Below are 17,745 nucleotides of genomic sequence, written 5' to 3'. Positions count from 1 at the left end.
TTTTTCAATTAGTTTTTTTGTTTTATTTAAATAAATACCCAGAAATGAAATTGCTAGACTATACGGTAGCTCTATTCTTAAATTTTTGAGGAACTTCCATAATATTTTCCACAGTGGCTGCATCAGTTTACATTCCCACCAAAAGTGCATGAGGGTTCCCTTGCCTTTGCATTCTCACCAACTCTCTTTCTTTTTCCTTTTCTTTTCTTGTCATTCTGTCAGATGTGAGTTGATGTCTTATTGTGGTTTTGATTTGCATTTCCATGGGGATTAGTGATGCTGAGGATCTTTTCATGTTCTGTTGGCCATTCATGTGCCTTCATTGGAAAATTATCTATTCAGGTCCTCTGACAATTTTTAAATCAGATTTTTGTTTTTCTAGAGTTGTATGAATTCTTTATATATTTTGGATATTAACCTCTTATCAAATATATTACTTGCAAATATCTTCTCCCATTCAGTATGTTGCCTTTTCATTTTGTTGATGTGTATATATATATATATATATATATATATATATATATATGATATTATATATATATTGCTAAGGCCTATGTCAAAGAGTTTACTGCCTATATTTTTCTTTTAGGAGTTTTATGGTTTAAGGTCTTATATTTAGGCTTTTAATCCATTTTGAGTTTATTTGTGTATATGATGTAAGAAAGTTATCCAGTTTTATTCTTTTCCACGTTGCTGTCAAATTTTCCCAGCACCATTTATTGAAGAGACTGTCTTTTCCCATTCTTGCTTCCTTTGTTCTAGATTAATTGACCATATGAGCTTGAATTTATCTCTGAATTTTCTATTCTGTTCCATTTGTTTATATGGCTATTTTTGTGGCAATAGCATACTGTTTTGATTACGGTAATATTATAACATGGTATGAAATCTGGGGACATAACACCTACAGCTTTCTTCTTTTTTATCAAATTGATTTGGCTATCCTGGGTCTTTTGTATTTCCATACAAATTTTAGGACTATTTGTTCTAGTTCTGTAAAAACTGCTTTTGGTAATTTAGCAGTGATTGTATTTAATCTGTAAATTGTTTTGGTTAGTATGGACATTTTAACACTTTTTTTTTTTTCAAACTATGAACCTGGTATTTCTTTCCATTTATTTATGCCATCTTCAATTTCTTTTTTTTTTTTTTTTTTAATTTTTTTTTTTTTCAACGTTTATTTATTTTTGGGACAGAGAGAGACAGAGCATGAACCGGGGAGGGGCAGAGAGAGAGGGAGACACAGAATCGGAAACAGGCTCCAGGCTCCGAGCCATCAGCCCAGAGCCTGATGCGGGGCTCGAACTCACGGACCGCGAGATCGTGACCTGGCTGAAGTCGGACGCTTAACCGACTGCGCCACCCAGGCGCCCCAGCCATCTTCAATTTCTTTCATCAATGTCTTGTTTTTACAGTATAGATATGTACCTTCCTTAGTTAAATTTATTTGTAGATATTTTATTTGTTTTAATGGAATTTTAAATGATATTATTTTCTTAATTTCTTTTTGTGGTGTTTTGTTATTAGTGTATTGAAATACAATGGATTTCTTTGCATTAATTTTGTATCCTGTAACTTTACTGAATTAATTTATTAGTTTTAATTTTTCTGATAGAGTATTTAGAGTTTTCTATTCATATATTATATTATCTGAAAATAGTGAAAGTTTTACTTATTTCTTACCAATTTGGGTGACTTTATTTATTTTTCTTGTCTGATTGGCATGCTTAATCTTCCAATACTATGTTGAATTAAAGTGGTGAGAATGAGTATTATTGTCTTATTCCTGATCTTACAGAAAAAGTTTTGGCTTTTCACCAATGAGTATGATGTCAGATGTGGGTTTGTCATATATGAACTTTATTATGTTGAGGTTATGTCCCCTCTATGCTCACTTTGCTAAGAATTTTTATTATGAATCCATATTAAATTTTGTCAAATTTTTTTTCTGTATCTTTTGAGATGATCATATAACTCTTATATTCATTTTGTAATGTGGTATATCATGTTTATTGATTTATGGATATTGAATCATCCCTGCATCCATGGACTAAAGGCCACTATTCTTTCTGTTTGGATGATTTGTCCATTGATGTAAGTGGGTGTTAACATCCACTACTGTTATTGTATTACTGTCAATTTCTCCTTTTATGTCTGATAATAAATATGTATTATATTTATGTATTTAGGTGCTCCCATGTTAGATGCATAGATATTTATAATTATTATATACTTTCATTGGGTTGAAATCTTTATCACTATGTATTATCTTTCTTTGTCTCTTGCTACAGACTTTGTTTTAAAGTGCATTTTGTTTTATGTAAGTATTGCTACCCCAATTTTCTTTTCACTTTCATTTTCAGGGAATATATATATTTTTCATTCCTTCACTTTCAGGTAGTGTGTATTTAGACAAGTGTTTATTTTTTTCTCCATCTAATCATCTTATGTCTTTTGATTGTGAAATCAAAAATTATTTATAGATAAGTATTCATTGCCATTTTGTTAATTGCTTTCTGATTTTTTTTTTTTTTTGGTAATCTCTTTTCCTTTCTTCTTCTCTTGCTCTAGTTCCTTGTGACCTGATGGTTTTCTTTAGTGTTATGTTTAGATTTTTTTCTCTTTATTTTTTGTTTCTCTGTTGTAAGTTTTGTTTTGTGGTTCCCATGAAGTTAATTTATGATGTACTATGTATATAGCAGTCTATATTAAGTTATGGTCACTTAAGTTTTAACACATTTTAAAACTAATACATTTTTACTCTCCTATTCACATTTTATGTGATATTTACATTTTTTCATTTTATGTGTTTCTTAACTAATTATTGCAGATATGATTGATTTTACCACTTTTGTCTTTAACCTTCATAGTAGCTTAATAAGCTACTGGTCTCTAGGTGGGGTGTAACCGAAGCAATACCTTTGTGTGGTGCCCCAAAAGGATGAGGAAACTGGTTGTTCACCCTGATTCCATTTCCTGGTGAGAAGAATTCTTTCTAATTGGGGATTTGTTCTCCATGCTGAACAATGTCATCATGTTGGAAGGGGGAGGGGTATAATGCAGACAAAATGAAGTTGTTATTCCTTCTTTTTTTGTGTATAGTTACTCATATATATATATATATCTTTATATCTATATCTATCTATCATCTATCTATCATCTATCTATCTGTATATTTGTTTGTTTCACTGTGTTGCTAAAATTTGTGAAGTGGACTCCAGAACATTTATAAGGTAACTGTTCATGTATAGCTATCTGTTGTCAATCGTTGTCAGGGGATGGAGGCTGTGACCTCCTAGTCTGCCATTTTGGTATGGCCACATTGCATTCATCCCTAAATAGATACTTGGGCTGCTTCCACATTTTGGGTATTATGAATAATGCCTCTAGGAACACAGAGGTACCAATATCTATTTGAGACCCTGTCTTCAGTTCTTTTGAGTATATATAACCATGGTGGGATTCTTGGGTCACATGGTAATTCTATTTTTAATTTTTTTTAGAAACAGCCATACTCTTTTGCATAGCACCTGTACCAATTTACATTTCCACCAACAATGCTCATGTGTTCCAATTTGTCCACATCTCCATATTTTCACCAACACATATTTTATTGTTGTTGCTACTGTTATTGTTTTGTTTTTTATATTAGCCATCCTAAGAGATATGCCGTGACATCTCATTGTAGTTTTAATTTGTATTTCCCTAATAATTATGATATTGAACGTCTTTTCATGTGATTATTTGTATATCTTCTTTGGAGAAATTTATATGCAAGTCCATGACCATTTTTGAATGGAGATGTTTGAAATATTTTGTTGTTGAGTTTTAAGAGTTCTCTCTAGAATTTTAACCTCTCATCAGATATATGGTTTGTGAATATTTCTCCCATTCTGTGCATCACCTTTTTATTCTGTTGAGAGTGGTTTTGATGAAAATATTTAAAATTTTACATAAAGTCCAATTTATCCATTTTGTCTTTTGTTGTCTGTTCCTTTAGTATCATTAGCAAAAAATCATTGCCAAACCCAAAATCATGAAGTTTTTCCTTTATGTTTTCTTCTAACAGTTTTATAGTTTTAAGTCTAAGATTTAGGGTTTTGACCCATTGTCCTTTAATTTCTTATGTAACATTAGGTAGTAGTCCACTTTCATTTTTTACATGTGAATATAAAGTTTCCCAGAATGATTTGTTGAAAAGACTGGCCATTCACCATCAAATTGTCTCGGTGGCCTTGTAAAAAGTTACTTGACCACGTATGCAAGGGTTTATTTCTGCACTCTCTGCTCTATTCCATTGATCTATATGTCTGTTTTTATGCTGGTACCACACTATTTTTATTACTTTAGCTTTGCTGTAAGTTTGAAAAAAAGGAAGAGTGAATTCTTTAGGTTTGTTTTTGTTTCTCAAGATTGTTTTGCCTATTTGGAATGACTTGAAATTCCACATGAATTTTAAGATGAGTTTTCTTATTTCTGTAAAACCAAATCATAGAGATATTGATAATTATTGCATTAAATCTGTAGGTCATTTTGTGTATATTGATATTTTAATATTAGGTCTTCTTATCTGTAAATATAGGATGTTTTTGCATTTATTTATATATATTTTTAATATCTTTCTGCAGTGTTTTGTAGTGGTCATTGCACAAGAATTTCATCTCCTTGATTAAATCCTTAAGTATTTTGTTCTTTTAATTGCTATTATAGAAGGAATTGTTTTATTAATTTAAAATTTAATTTTGGAAACATTCATTGTTAGTGTAGAGAGATTAAGCTGATTTTCATGTGTTAATTTTGTATTCAGCTACATTGATGAATTAACTTATCAGTTCTAAAAGTTTTTTTGTGTGTGTGAAACATTATGATTTTCTACTATAAATTATATTATCTGTGAACAGAAATAATTTTACTCTTTCTCCCCTATTTGGATGCCTTTTATTTATTTTTCTTGGCTGGTGGCTCTGGCTAGGACTTAGTGTGTTAAATAGAAATGGTGAATTTGAGCATACTTGATTTGTTTTTATATGAAAAGCTTTCAGTCTTTCACTTTTGAAGATGATGTTCACTGTGGATTTTTCATTTATGTCTTTCAGTTTCTTTCTACTCCCGGTTTGTTGAGTGTTTTTTATCATGAAAGGGTGTTGAATTTGTCAAAAGCTTTTTCTGCATCAACTGATGTGGTCATTTGTTTTTAAATTTCATTTTCTTGATGTGGTGTTTTACAGCGATCAATTTTCCTGTGTTGTATCATGCCTGAATTGTAGAAATTAATTCAGTTTTGTAGAATTTTGTTGAGGACTTTTGAATTACTGTTTATAAAGGGTATTGGTCTGTAGTTTCTGTTACCTGTTGTGTCTTTCATGGCTTTGATATCAGTGTAATACTGGTCTCTAAATGAGTCAGATAATGTTCTCTTTTATTTTTTAAAGAAAAGTTTTATGAGCACTGGGTGTTGTATGGAAACCAATTTGACAATAAATTTCATATACTTAAAAAAATAAAATAAAATAAAATAAAATAAAATAAAATAAAAAAGTTTTAAAAGGATTTGTGGTAGCTCTTTACATGTTTAATAAAACTTACCAGTGAAGCCATTGTTTCCAAAGCTTCATTAGGTTTTTCATCACGGACTCAATTTGTACTATTAATATACAACTGTTTATTTTTCCTTTGATTCTGCAAATTTTGCTTCATGTTTTTATTTCATATTATTAAGTGCGTAAATGTTTACAATGGCTGTATATTCTTGCTCTACTGAAATTTTTATTGTAATATACTGTCTTTCTTTGTCTCGTGTATTTTTTTTTTATTTTAAAGTCCATGTAGTTGGATTTTAGTATAGCCACTGTGCTCTCTTCTGGTTACTCTTTGCGTGAAATATTTCTTCATTCCTTAAAATTTACTCTAGATTTCTTTGGCTCTAACATGAGTTTCTTTTAGATAACATATTTTATACAACAGTTAGATCAAGTGTTTTATTGATTCTACAATTTCTGTCTTTTTATTGGATAGTTTAATTTATTTAAAGTTAAAGTGATTATTGATAAGGAGGGACTTCTGTCATTTTGCTATTTGTTTTCTATATATCTTATTGCTTTTCTCCTTGCATGTTTTGTATAACTGTCACCTTTTGTGTTTTGTGATTAAAAATTATTTTTGCATATTTATCTAGTTATTTTCCATGTAGTTACCATGGGGATTATATTTAACATTCTAAAGTTATAACACTCTATTTTGAATTTTTTACCAGTTTGACTTCAATAACATAAAAAAGATCTTCTCTTTTAAAAGCTTGATTCACATTCCTTCAGTTGTTGATGTAACAAAATTACATGTTTATCAATTGCCTGTCCCTAAACATAAACTAATAATTTTAAAAATGCATTAGTCTCTTAAATCATATAGAAAACAAAATGTGGAGTTACAACTAAAATAATAATACTAGCTTTTAAACTAACATATATTATAAAAATGTTTTTATCTTTTATTTTATTAATTTTTAATATTTAATGTAGTTTTAATGAGTTATAAACAGGGATATTCTTATGTACTTCTACACATATGTTTACAAACAATTATATTTTAATGAAAGATGTTACTTGAAAGATGGATTATATGTAGTGCCATTTCAATTAGTTAAACATATGGCAATTTCCATATGATTCTACCTGTAAGTTTATGAACACTTTATATATATATATATATATATATATATATATATTTACTAAGTGTTTATTTTAATTCAAGTTAGTTAACACAAAGTGTTATATTAGTTTCATGTGCACAATATAGTGATTTAATAATTCCATATATCACCCAGTGCTCACCATAAGTGCATTCCTTAATCCCCATCACCTATTTCACCCATTCCCCCATCCACCTCCCTGCTGGTAACCATCAGTTTGTTCTCTATAGTTAAGAGTCTGTTTCTTGCTTTGACTCTCTCTCTAATATTTTTCATTTTGCTTGGTTGTTTTGTTTCTTAAATTTCACATATAAGTGAAATACAATGGTATTTGTCTTTCTCTGACTTATTTTTCTTAGCATTATACTCTCTAGCTCTATCCATGTCATTGCGAATGGTAAGATTTCATTCTTTTTATGGCTGAATAATATCCATATATATACCACATCTTCTTTTTCTTTATCTATTCATCAATTGATGGACAATAGGATTGCTTCCACATTGGAAATCCATAGACCCCTTCACTAGAGATTATACAGTCAATGCATAAGATATTTTGTGTCAATTACATTGGGACTGAGAAACAAGAAAAGGATACAGAGACATTTTATTTCATACCAAGTCCTGGGAAATTGAGGAGGTGATGAGGTAAAAGGGATGATTTCCCTTTTATGGTTATCAACATTCTTGAGAAGAGGCCAAGCTCTTAAAACCAAAACAAAGACTTTTCTTCTGTTTCTTTTTCATCACCCCAACTCAGTAAGCTTGTCCTTACTAAGGAGTTATGGATGCTTTTCTGGAGAACTCCATTGCATCTATGGTAAAAGCAAGCTTGTTTCATAACTATAATCACTATGTAGAGTATGCCATGAGGCTCCTTCTTCTCTCAATATGATGCAGTCTTGTGGACTCAGTAGGCAGAAAACACAAGCCAACTAGGTCTTTTCCTGAGTAGGTACAGTAACACACTGATATTGTTGGAGAATTCCTGAATACGCTCCTCTTTCTTTTCCTCTACTATTCTTCAACTCCACTCTTTCTCCCTTTTTTTCCGTAATTATTTTCTTCCCATTTCTTTTCTCCTCTACCCCCAACTAGTTTAATTAATTGTTCTTAATATAAGATGTTTACTCTGTCCTGGAGTGTGTTATACATTGCAAGAGATAGTACATAGATTATAATAATATTTTATTATATTTAACACTTGACACTTCAAAATGCTTATACACCTCACTGAACTTCTACCCAGTAAGGTGAGTATTTATACTAACTTTAATAGATCAGACTCAAGGCATGAGCTGTTCCTAGAGGTAGTTTATAAAACGAGTTGATGACCAAGCTATTAACTAAATTCATGTCTTTTAGTTAAAAAAATTGATGCTTATTCAACCATATTCAATAACCATTGTTATTATCATTATAATAATTTTATTATATTTGTCAAATTTGGTATATTTATCAATCGTATTAAAGTTTATAAAGTACTTTCACATTTTCTCAAAATTGTTTCTATCCTAATTTCATTGTTTTAATTAACACCCTATTTAATTAACACCCTATTGTTAGGTCACCCTAACAATGTATCTCAACACTCTTCAGTTTTGGGTATGTGCACATGCACACACACTCACACACACACACACACACACACACACGCATTATCCTCCTAAATAACAGACTATTCCCAAGTCTGTGTACTAAAAGGGACTGGAAACAAGAACACCACAGTAACAGTGAGTAGCCTGAGCAGCTTTAGCAACCATCTTGGTTTTTAAACAACACCACAGCCTAAGAGAAATCAGAGCTGTTGGATGAAACGGTCCATTAAACATATGGGGCATAGAGAGTGCAAGGAGAATTTGAGACACCCTGTGTAAAAAGCAAAGAAATATTCAAAGACCAATGGGTTCATGGCAAAAGGACAAAGGAACCAGATTAAAGAGGTTCCAACTTTCTAAACTTGAGTCAATTTGAAAATTAATTTACAAAAAAAAACTATAAAGAAGATTATAACACATTGATTGAGTTTTAAAAAACCAACAATTTAATCTATAATAATAAAAAAATAAGGGGCACCTATGTGGTTCAATCAGTTGAACATCAAATTCTTGATTTCCTCTCAGATCCCAGGGTCATGGATACAGCCCTGCTTTAGGCTACTTGAGATCCTGTCTCTCCCTCTGCCCCTCTTCCCTACTCATGCTTTCTCCCTCTCTCTAAAATAATAAAATAAAATAAAATAAACAAATAAAACAAATTGCCGCCATTGCAAATTCTTGTTACACTAATTAATAGCTATTAAAATTAGTAGTTAAAAGTAAAATAACAAGCATTTATGCCTATTTTTTTTTTTTATTTAAAAAAATTTTTTTTTTCAACGTTTATTTATTTTTGGGACAGAGAGAGACAGAGCATGAACGGGGGAGGGGCAGAGAGAGAGGGAGACACAGAATCGGAAACAGGCTCCAGGCTCTGAGCCATCAGCCCAGAGCCCGACGCGGGGCTCGAACTCACGGACCGCGAGATCGTGACCTGGCTGAAGTCGGACGCTTAACCGACTGCGCCACCCAGGCGCCCCAAACATTTATGCCTATTTTTGAAGGAACTATAGTTTACTCTCAGCTGATGTGGCAACGTTCTTCCTTAGAGAAACATGCTGCTAATATAGATAAAATGATAAAATTTTAAAGTCATCAGTTTTAACATCCATCTAGGATCATCAATAGGACCTAAAACCATTTGGTGAGGAGAATTATTCTGGGATGATGAGTATGTAACGAACATAGGAATTCGTTTTCCCCATCAGACAATTACACCAGCAAAATCTTTCTGATATAAGTATTTTTAAACTCTGGAATGTGTTGAAAGCTTGCAACTTCCAGAGGAAGGCTTGGATGATAAATTTTCATTTATGTCAATTACAACTCTTAACAGAGTAGCAGTTGCCCACCCTCCACGTCCAACCCCAGGGCAAGCTGCTGTGCACATGTTCCTGCAATAAATAGCCTGCTCACAGCTTGCAAAAGGATGGGTGAAGAATACCCTGTGTTCCAAATATCAAGGATCTGTGCTCTGATTACTGCTTCCTCTCATCACAGAACTGCAGACAAAATGGTAGGAAGACCTTGTTACAACTCTCCCCGTGTTACAAGACCCTCCTCAGGCTGAAATGACTTCTAGGGGTTTAAAGGGCTGGTGGCCTTTCTTCCCTTCTCTTATTAAAAAAAAAATAACTTTTCTTCCTTTGGTTGCCAGCCATTAAAGACTAGGACATTCAAAGTAACTGAATATATGGGGGAAAGTATCACATATGCCCAGGGAAAGCCACAAGCTCAGAAAAGTTCTGAGATGTTTTGTTTACATCTCAGACTGATCCTCAGTGCAGAGACAACCTAAAACAATAAAAAAATAAATAAAAATAATAAAACAACAGACCCTGGGAGAGATTATTTTATTTCCACAGTTACCACATTATTAGGTTCAAATGTCCAGTGTTCAACAAAAGAAATAGCAAGGTATACCAAAAAATAGGAAAAATATAGTCCATTCAAAGGGAAAGAAATCAGTAGAAACTTCCGGAGAAAGGTCTGATGGAAAACCTATTAGACAAACTATGTTAAAGATACTCAAAAACTAAAGAAATATGTGGAGAAAGTCAAGAAATCACATGTGAAAAATGGAAATGTTAATTAAGAGATAGAAGGCCTGAAAATGAACCAAAAAGAAATGTTGTAGTTTAAGGGGAAAGTAACTGAAAATAAAGATTTCTTAGTGAAATTCGAAGGAGGAGGTAAATAGGCAAAAGAAAGAATCGTAGAACAAATTCAGATAGAATAGTAGAAATTATCAAGTCTTAGGAGTAGAAAGAAGAAAAGATTGAAGAAACTTGAACAAAGAACTGTGAGACAGCAACAAGAGATCAACATATGCATTGTGAGAACTTCAAAGGGAGAAGAGAGAAAAAGAAGTAGAAAATATTTAAAGAAAAAATTGTTGAAAACTTCTCAAATTTGATGAAATACATAAACATAAACCCCCAAGAAGTCCAACTAATTCCAAGTGAGATGAAATTAGAGACCCATAACGAGACAAATTATAATCAAACTTTCAAGAGCTGAAGACAGAGACAATCTTTAAAACAGCATTAGAGAAGTAATGTGTTACATACATAGGATCCTCAATAAGAAAGTTATCAGATTCTTCATCAGGAACTTTGGAAAACAGAAAGCAGTTCAAAGTACTAAAAGAAAAAAAACCTGTCAATTGAGAATCATTTCTTCAGCAAAATTATCCTTCAACAGTGAGGGAAATTATGACATTCTCAGATAAAAGCTGAGAGATTTAATTATGACTAGAATTACTCCACAAGAAATATTCAACAGAGTCTTGTGTGGTTAAATTAAAGGATTTTAGGCAGTAACTCAAGCTATATGAGGAAATAAGTATCTCAATAAAGATGAATACATGGGCAATTATAAAAACTAGTATTATTTTAACAAGGGTTTTTAATTTTAATTTTCATTTTCTACATGATTTAAAATTCTACTGTCTAAATACAGTTAGTCTAATACAATTAGTCTAAAATTTATTATTATTACACTTTGGCTCATAAGTCAACATTTAGTTTTCTACATAATTTAGAAAGCTAGTTCATTTAAAAGAATTATTAGCTTATATTTTTATCACACAATGAATAAAGATGTAATTTTGTAACATCAACAATTGTAGAGGTGAATACAGAGCTATAAAAGAGTAGATTTCTGTGAAGTTAAGCTAGTATAAAGTCAAGTTAGACTATTACAACTTTAGGATGTTAAATGTAATTTCCATGGTAACCACAAAGGAATAACTATAGAATATACACAAAAGAAAATGAGAAAGTAATTTAAATGATTCACTTCAAAAATCAACTATATACAAAAGAAGACAGTAACGCAGAAATGAGTGACAAAAAAGACATATAGAAAACAAATAACTAGATAACAGAAGTAATCACTTTAACTTTAAATGAATTAAACTCTCCAATCAAAGATGAAATTGGCAGAATGGGTAAAAAATAACTCAACTATATGTGATTTATTTAGATATTGTGTATCTAAAGAAAAATAGATTTAAAGTGTAAGGGTGGAAAAAGATATCATATGCAAATAATAACCAGCAGAAACAGGGGTGATTGTACTAATATGAAACAAAATAAGCTTTAAATTTTAAAATTTTATAGGAGACAAAAAGGACATTATATAAATGTTTAATAAATGTTTCAATAAAGAAAAAAAGATTTACAGTTATAAACATCTACATGCCTAATAACATACCATCAAAACATATGAAGCAAAATTGACATAACCAAAGGGAGAAATGAACAGTCCTACAATGATAGTTAGAAATTTCAACACTCCACTCTCAATAATGAACAATCTGAGAATAAGAAAAAAAAAATGAGTGCTTAATTAACATATTTAGCAGATATTCAGAACATTCTACCCTAAAACAACAGCATACACATTCTTCTCAAGAGCACATGGGACATTTTCCAAGAGATATTATATGTTAGGCCACAATTAAAAATCAATATATTTACAAAGATATATATTATACAAAGTATCTTCTCCTGCCACAATGGGATGAGGATAGAGATCAAAGTCATTAAAAGAAATAAAATTTGGGGCACCTGCGTGGCTCAGTCGGTTAAGTGTCCAACTTCGGCTCAGGTCACGATCTCGTGGTCCATGAGTTTGAGCCCCACGTCAGGCTCTGTGCTGACAGCTCAGAGCCTGGAGCCTGTTTCAGGTTCTGCATCTCCCTCTCTCTCTGACCCTCCTCCATTCATGCTCTGTCTCTCTCTGTCTCAAAAATAAATAAACGTTAAAAAAATTAAAAAAAAATAAATAAAATTAGAAGGTTCACAAATTTGTTGAAATTAAACAACAAACCCTTAAACAATCAATAGGTCAAAGAAGACATTAGAAAAAAAATTACAAAGAAGAAATGACTAGTATTTAGAAATACCTAGAGATGAACAACAAATAAAACACAACACAGCAAAACTTATGAAACGCAGCAAAAGGAGTGCAAAGGGGGAATTTTACACCTACAAACACATACATGAAAAAACAAGAAATATTCAATCAACTTAAATTTAAAGAACTAGAAAGAGAAAAACAAACTAAATGCAAATTTAGCAGAAGGTAAGAGATAGTAAAGATTGGAGCAGAGAGATATCAAATAGAAAAATAGAAAAATGATAGAGGAAATCAATGAAACTAAAATTTGGTTCTTTGAAAAGATCGGCAAATTGACAAACCTCTAGTTAGATGAGTTTAGGACAAAGATAAGATAGATACAAGTTACTAAAATATGAAATTAAAGTGTGTAAATCACTATTTATTCTACAGAAATAAAATGAATTATGATAAAATAAAATGAACACTGTACACCAATTTATTAGATAACTTAAATAATGAAAAAAATCCTAGAAACCTAAACTTATGAAGATTGATCATAAAGAAATAGAAAACCTGAATATACCTATTACTAAGAAGGAGATAAAGTCAGTTATCAAAAAATTCCCAACAACGAAAATCACTGGACCTGATGGTTTCACTGGTGAATTCTCCCAAACATTTAAAGAATAACCAATACAGATATTTATTAACCTTTAAAAAAAATGATGAGGAAGTTACACTTCCTAACTTCTTCTATTAGACCAGTATTACCCTGCTATTAAGGCCAAACACACTGCAAGAAACAAAACCACATTGATGAACACTGGTATAAAAGTTATCAGCAAAATATTAGAAAACTGAGTTAAGCAATATATTTAAAAGGATCTTACACCATGATGTGTGGTGATCTATGGGATTTATTCTTGGAATGAGGATGGCTCAGCATATAAAAACTGGTTAATCAATATACCACATCAACAGAATGAGAAAAAACAAAACAAAACAAAACACTCATACAGAAAGGCATATCACAAAATTCCACACAGTTTCATAATAAAAACTCAACAAACTAGAACTAGAAGGAAACTGCCTTAATGTAATAAAAGTCATATACGAAAACCCACAGCAAACATCATACTCAACGGTGAAAGACTGAATACTCTCCCCTAATGATCAGGAACAAGGCAAGAATGACTACTTTCACCATTTATGTTCAAAGTAGTACTGGAAGTTGAAGCCACTTCAACCAGGCAAGAAAAGAAATAAAAGTCATCCAAATTGGAATGGAAAAAGTAAAATTATTTCTGTTTGCAGATAAATGATTTATACATGTAAACCCCTAAAGATTCCACAAAACAACTGTTAGAAATACAAAATTATTCAGCAATGTAGCAAGACACAAGGTCAGGACATAAAAATCAGTTTATCTTCTATACCTACCAATATATGATCTGAAAAGAAAGCTAAGAAAAATAATTTCATTTACAATAGTATATAAAAGAATAAAATACTCAAAATTTAACTTAACAAAGGCAGTGAAAGACTTTAAAATGAAAATTATTAAACGTTGTTGAAAGAAATTAAACATAAAAGGAAATAAATAAATATACCCCATGCTTATGACTGAAAGACTTAATATTGTTAAGATATCAATACTACCTAAAGAGATCTACAGGTTCAATATAGTCTCTACTAAAATGCTAAAGGCAATTTTTTGTAGAAATAGAAAAACCCATCTTCAAATCCATACAGAATCTCAAGGAATTCCAGAGTCAAAACAATCTTGAAAAAGAAAACCAAACCTAAGGAATTCATACTTCCTTTTTTCAAAACTTACTACAAAGCTAACGTGATAAAAATAGTGTGGTACTGGCATAAAAACAGGCATATAGATCAATGGAATAGACAGTGCAGAAATAAACCCTTGTACATATCAACAAGTGAATTTTGATAATGTCACCAACACCATTTGATGGTGAATGGCCAGTCTTTTCAACAAATGGTGCTGGGAAACTGTGTACCCATGAAAGAAGCTGGACTACTATCTAATGTTACATAACAAGTCAAAATGGGTCAAACTCTAAATGTTAACTTAAAACAATAAAAATGTTAAAAAAATCTTCATGACATTGGGTTTGACAATAATTTCTTGATAGGCACAGGTACAAAAGATAAAGTAAAAAAAAATTGAACTTTAAGGTAATTAATAAAATTTTGCATCAAAAACTCCTATCAACAGAATAAAGATGATGCACAGAGTGGGTGAAAATATTTTCAAATCATACATCTGATAGGAGATTACAATCCAGGATATAAAGAGAACTCCTAAAACTAGAAAACAACAAAAACTAAACAACCCAATTCAAAAATAAGAAAAAATTTGTAGATATTTCTCCAAAGAAAATATACAAATGGCCAATAATCAATGAACATATGGTCATCATTAATAATTATAAAAATGTAAATGAAAACTACAGGGAGGTACTATGTCATGCCTGTTAGATTGGCTAACATAAAATAATAAATAAATGGGGCGCCTGGGTGGCGCAGTCGGTTAAGCGTCCGACTTCAGCCAGGTCACGATCTCGCGGTCCGTGAGTTCGAGCCCCGCATCGGGCTCTGGGCTGATGGCTCAGAGCCTGGAGCCTGTTTCCGATTCTGTGTCTCCCTCTCTCTCTGCCCCTCCCCAGTTCATGCTCTGTCTCTCTCTGTTCAAAAAATAAATAAACGTTGAAAAAAAAAAATAAATAACAAGTATTGGTGAGGTTATGGAGAAATTGTAACCCATGTCCACTGTTGGTAGAAATGTAAAATGGTACAGCTGCTATGGAAAACATAGTAATTTCCCAAAAAATGAAAAATAGAATTATCATGTGACCAATAATTCCACTCACTGATGTATACTCAAAAGAGTTGCAAATAGGGTTTCACAGAGATATTTGTACATCTGTGTTTATGGCAGCCTTATTTACAATAGGTAAAACATTAAAATATCCTAGAAGCCCACTAATGGATGAATGGATAAGCAAAATATGGTGTATACATGTAATGGTTTTATTAGAAAGCCAAGGCCCTTAATAAAAAGGAAGTGAGGTAATTATTGCATATTAAATGAGATTAGAGAGACATGACAACAGAAGGCAATGCACAAACCTTGACTAGATCCTGGTTTGAAAGTAAACTACTTTTTTTTCCATTTGGAAAATGGAAGAAATTTGGAAAAAGAGTTAGTTTTAACCTGTATTGGATAATTGTTTTTAAGGTATAATAATGGTATTTGGCTTAATAAGTGAATGCCTTTATTTTCAGGAAGTGCCTAATGAAGTATTTAGGAAAGAAGTGTCATAATATCTTCAACTTATACACACATGTGCACACACACACATCACCACTGCACACGAGCCCTTGAACATTCTAGATCCACATCAGGCTATATTATTTCCTGATTTCTACATATACCATACTTTAGGATCTAACCCTTTGTACATACCCTTCTATGTATATGAAACGCTGAAGGTGGCCTTATATTTTGGGATGATGCTCAATTATTTTTTTTTTCAACGTTTATTTTTATTTTTGGGACAGAGAGAGACAGAGCATGAACGGGGGAGGGGCAGAGAGAGAGGGAGACACAGAATCGGAAACAGGCTCCAGGCTCTGAGCCATCAGCCCAGAGCCCGATGCGGGGCTCGAACTCACGGACCGCGAGATCGTGACCTGGCTGAAGTCGGACGCTTAACCGACTGCGCCACCCAGGCGCCCCCTCAATTATTTTTGAAGATACTGCCAATTCCTCTCCTGTGAAGTTAGTCCTGCGTTCCCCCAGTGAATGTTGGTTACACCTTCCTCTGTGATCCCAAGATACACTGAACATATTTCTGTTGTAAGATTTACTTCACTTAAAATTTTTCCTACCAGCCAACTCCTGCAAAACAAGGACCATGTCCTATCTACCTTTGCAGTTTGGATTTTTGCAGAGATCTCTGCCTGGTCATTGTAAGATGGTAAAATGAATCAATGAGTAAATACATTTCAAAATTAGAGCTCTGAATACTCCATGATAATATATAGCAGTTTGATAGTAAAAACTCAAACTCTTGGTTCCTGCCAGTTATGGCTGATGCAAACAATGTGTTTAACACATGTTGCCACCTTCCAGACATAGAACATATACATTTCCTAGTCTTACTGTAGTTATGCTAGGATTATCTAACTGGGCTGAAGTGATAGAAGCCCCTTCTAGGCCTGGTTCTTAAAAAGATCTTCCATGATTCTTAGCCGTTTTATGTTTTTAGCACAGTGATCTTGGAGGCCATGTTTCACATGGAATAGTTTCAAGACAGAGGATATCATACTTCAGACTGGCTTGAATGAGAAATAAACTTTTATACTATTGAGTCACCGAGACTTGTGGGCTGGTTTGTTACTGCAGTATTGTATATTTTATCCCGATTACTAACTCCCCTGTAGGGTTCCTTTTAATGCAGTCATTAGAAGACATTATCTAACACTATCTGCCAAAATGAGGAAGTGCAAATAGCTTCTTATCTGGAGAGTTGCAGGATGGGTGAGTTTAGGAAAAAGAAACTGATAAGACAAGACAATGGTATTTCATTAGGATTGGAGAGGGTGATACAGAATGCAGAAGTTGGAAGCTGCTGAAAACAAATTTTGTGGTCATGGTGATCAGTCTTCTCAGCTTCCCTCCTCATTCTCCTTTCCATTTCACCCATTTGGTGTACTGAATATTTTCTTGTAATAAATGTGGAGTGTTCTAGGCATAGAGAGAGAGAGAGAGAGAGAGAGAGAGAGAGAGAGAGGTGCTTTCTTTGTCTCTGCAGGACTCTTTAGATGACAATCAGCAGTATTTGCCAGAGAACTCAGTGACTCCTCACTGCTTTCCATGTTGCCAAATCAAAGGACTGAACAAACACAAAGTGAAAGAAACATTTATAGGAAACGAGGGTAATACAAGTTAATGCATATGATTTTTTGAAAGAAGTGTAATTACCCTTTCTATTAAGCAAAATAAAATATGTTTTATATGATACAAAATCTAAATGGAGCTAGAATTCCCACTCCCTGCCTATGTAATGATATATTTGCAGTTAC

Source organism: Leopardus geoffroyi, chromosome C1, assembly GCF_018350155.1.
Source record: "Leopardus geoffroyi isolate Oge1 chromosome C1, O.geoffroyi_Oge1_pat1.0, whole genome shotgun sequence".
NCBI classification, from domain to species: Eukaryota; Metazoa; Chordata; class Mammalia; order Carnivora; family Felidae; genus Leopardus; species Leopardus geoffroyi.
The sequence above is the reverse complement of the archived record's forward strand: the minus strand, read 5'-3'. Positions refer to the sequence as shown.